This window comes from Pteropus vampyrus, unplaced genomic scaffold (genome assembly GCF_000151845.1).
Source record: "Pteropus vampyrus isolate Shadow unplaced genomic scaffold, Pvam_2.0 Scaffold15, whole genome shotgun sequence".
NCBI lineage: Eukaryota > Metazoa > Chordata > Mammalia > Chiroptera > Pteropodidae > Pteropus > Pteropus vampyrus.
In genome coordinates this window covers 10,761,237-10,765,018 of record NW_011888796.1, presented here as the reverse complement: position 1 = coordinate 10,765,018, position 3,782 = coordinate 10,761,237, and the positions used below count along the sequence as shown (strand labels likewise).

Sequence of the window (3,782 nt, the reverse complement as noted above, 5' to 3'; positions counted from 1 at the left end):
CTTCCCTGTCCCAGCGCAGGTGAGCTGGCGCCCGCCCTTAACCTTTACCGGGACCGGGCACGACGGAGGCTTGGAAACCTCTTTCGCCACCCGGCTGGCGCAAGTCGACTGCGGGTCGGCCCCAGTCCGCTATGAAGTCATAGTGCTGTGGGTCCGCGTGTCTGTGACGTCAGGGGGTTCCAGGAGATGGGCTGTGATGTCACTGCAGGCCCTGGCGGGGAGCTTGGCGCGGAAAGGCCGGTAGGATCCGGAGGGGAGAAAAAGGAAGTTTAGTCTCCTGTCGACTCCTGGAATCGCAGCGGATTTGAATCGAAAGTTGTTTGGTATCAGCATTTTACAATTTTAATGTAATACTTGTCAAGGTCTTCAACTTTATATCACACAAGCATTGTTAATACAGTTCAATATGAGACATTTGATTTAGAAACATCTAAAGCAGGAGGGTTTTGGGGGGGGGTGTTGAATGTTTAAAAGCCTTTTAGGAAGCTAAACTCATAGTTTAATTGTTTGTGATCGGAATTGCTGACAAAGTAGAACTAATCTGAGTGCTGGTAATTCAGTCTACTTTTTTTGCTAGACAGTTTTGAGATCATCTGTCTGCTTTTTCGCATTTTTGTTAGAGAATTGCCTGAAAGTGGGAGAGTGGATCTTAAAAGAATTTTTCTGTTGGGGGGAGGAGACGTTTGAGTTAATCCAGTATTCTTCTTAAATAATAATTACCTGAGGATTTAATTTATTTAGATTCTCTGTCCCATGCTCCCATGGATAATTGAGGGTTTCCTGTGGTTATAGCTCAGCAACAAACCTTTTTATTACTTCTTATTTCTTACTAAGGCTGGGCCATAACAATATAATAACATCCCAGGACTGCTTGTCTGGACATGCAGCTAAAATTTTGTCTGTAGTGTTTTCAAATATGAAAGTACAGAATTTTTAAAAGGTTCCTTGTCTTCGAATATTGTTTTTCTTCCAAAGATTTCAAAAGAGGTCAGGCTAGAAGAGAAGCTAGTCACTTGCCATTACTGACTCTCTTTAGGAATTCGAGCTATCATTTTTATCACTTCTTCCTCTCTATAGAATCATTTAATAGAATCTAGTTTGAAAGATAGATGGCTTAAAATTGAAGCATAATTGCAATTTTGTGTCTTCAGCAGGAAGCTTGGGTAGGAGTCTTCAATCCTTCACTGACCTTGACTTGTAAGGTAGGTTTTTTTGTTGCAGTTAATATTTCCTCTCCTTCCAGTTCGCTCTTTATAGGTGATTGATGATGTAATGCTATGTCCATTAATATAGGAAATTAAAGCAAAAATTTACCTTCATTAATTACTATTAGATTTGACTGGAAGTTCACAAAACAAAGCTTTCATGTAAATCTCATTTTAATCCTCACCATACCTTGGAAATTCGACAGCATTGTATGTATTACTGAGAGTTGTTCTTTTTTTTTTTTAAGGAATTGGGAATTACATAGTGACAATGTTGCGTGACTGTTTTAAAGACAAAATTTAAGCCTTTAGATCCTCAAGACTGATAGGTACCGATTTAACATGAAACTGCTTGTACTGAGGGTGTTAATCAACCTACTCTTTAAGAGGAAAGGATCACGGCAAGATAATATGTAATGAAATTGGAGAAGGTACAAAAAAAAAAAGGACTCTTGCATGTGTCTTTTCCGTTTGGCCTTTCTGGAGCAGGCTGCATTTCTCTGTTAATGAAGTGTACTGATCAGTAAATGGGAACGGATGAAAGTCAAACTAAATGTGAATTGAAAGACAAATGATGATAATAAAATAGCTCCTCCTTGGCAGTGCATTTTTTCCCCTGTTTTGTTAGCAGTTATGAAACTTATTTTTCCTTATGGAAAATGAGTTATAGGTAGAGAATAAATGTCTTACTGTATTCTGATGTGACTGAGGAACAATGACAGTTATAAAAAAGCCAGCTTATTCATATACTTGCATAACTATTTAACAAGTCATAACTCTTCTGGAACATTTTTAGCTTGTTTCTACTTTCCACAGGATGTTTTTCACCTTGACCTTGCAGTTTTAAATGTAGAAAGAAGCTTTTACTTCTTATGGGAATTTATTTGAGATCAGATTTATTATTATTTTAAAATATTTTGTCTTTTTATCCATTTACAACATTTGAAGGGCCCAAATCAACTAGTCTTTAATGATACGGCATTTTTCAGAGAGATAAAAGCAAATATGAGGAACGAAAGTGCTATATTTTAGAAATTCTTTAGGATATGTTTATCGGATCAATTATTCTAGTAACACATAGAGTTACATTCTAACACAAACACTCTACTTTATTTTCTAAACTTAAATTTATGCTGAGCCAGTTTAATTTGGTCTCGATATCCTAGTATAGACCTTAACGTGTTTTAATATTTGTTGAGGAGAGACATCATTTGGTGTTACCTTCCAAAACTTGCAGCTGTTTAAAACCAGATACTTGAGGGAAGCTACTATGGTATAATGAATGCCTTCCTTGTTAGGTCATGTGTGACAAAGGCAAAACTCAGCAAGTGCATAATCTGCAGTCCTTTGGAAACAACAATAACAAAAAAGAGCAGATTAACTCCAAATGCATTTAGGTCATCTGGAAATTGAATTCCTGTCAATCTTTATCTTTGCATAATTTATCTTCTCTCCTTTAGTTCATGCTTATGGTATTTTGAAGCTGATGAACTTACTGTGTTATCTGGGAAAGCATTAATGATTAAAATGTAGGTGTTTCTTGGTTGAGTTTATCAACCTCTTGTTTCCAAATCCTCCACAGAAGAGGCTTCAGATCCTTCCTTTTTAAATATTCACTCTCAGAATCCTAGCACATAAAAACATTAACTATCCTCAGCACAATGTAGATATAACTCTGAAACTAAGTGCTATTTATGTGTATGATATTATCACACACAGATTTCATTCATCTGACAAACATTTTTTTGAGTACCTCTGTGCCAGGTACTTAGCCACGGACTGTGACACTGAGATGAATCGTCCTTGCTGCGTGGACCTTTGACCTTTGTTTTAACTTTTTTTTGCCATGGAGGGCCACGGGTCTAAGAGGCCGGAATTAGATGACAGGCGAACCATTTATGTTATGTCACATTGGCTAGAAGTCTCATCTAAAGGCCTATTTAAGGAAGTATTAGAAACTCAGGTAAAAGAAATGGGGAATGGATTATCAGAGGGTTTCGGATTTGGATTGTCCTAGAATAAATGGAGTTTAGTGAGCGAGCACTTTCTTTGAACTTAGGGCCAGAACTGGTTTGTGTAGGCAGACTAAAATTAGAGGTAGAGAGAGGCAGATCCAGACATCCCACTCTCACACATGTAATACCTTCTTTTCTGTCAATACTTTAAATTGACAGACTTCTGAAATATGTGAGCCTCTCACTATCTTTGTTTCTCCTCTTTGCCTTCTTTCTCTAACATTTTATAAAAAATTTCAGTTAGAAAAGTTGCAAGAACTATTTGTATGAATATCTAGATACCTGCAACCGATTCTTTAATTCATATTTTACTGTCTTTGCTTCTCTCCATCCATCCATCTTATGTTCCCTCTCCTCCTATCCATTTATTAATCCATCTTAAATTTTTGTTATATATTAAAGTAAGTATACTTTACCCCTAAATACTTCAGTGTACTTATCATGAACTATTTATTTTTTAGGTAAAATTTATATACAGTAAAATGGTGTAGTACTTATGTATACCATTCCCTTAATTTGGACAAATTCACACATCTGTGTAACCCATAACCTTGTCAAGATC

General features: G+C 36.7%; 1 protein-coding gene across 8 annotated transcripts in view; it reads left to right on the top strand.

Annotated features, from left to right (window-relative positions):
• The window catches only part of FBXO34 (F-box protein 34), a 72,916-nt gene continuing 69,134 nt past the window's right edge, over nucleotides 1–3,782 (top strand). For 4 of the 8 annotated variants that reach the window (XM_011385196.2, XM_023527226.1, XM_011385214.2 and 1 more), the window contains exons 1-2: nucleotides 43–323; nucleotides 1,152–1,202. The gene's annotated coding sequence lies outside the window, so the exon portion shown is untranslated. Of the gene's footprint in view, nucleotides 20–42; nucleotides 324–1,151; nucleotides 1,203–3,782 lie in introns of those variants that run through there. The other 4 variants (XM_011385210.2, XM_023527229.1, XM_023527228.1 and 1 more) reach the window with 2 other exon arrangements.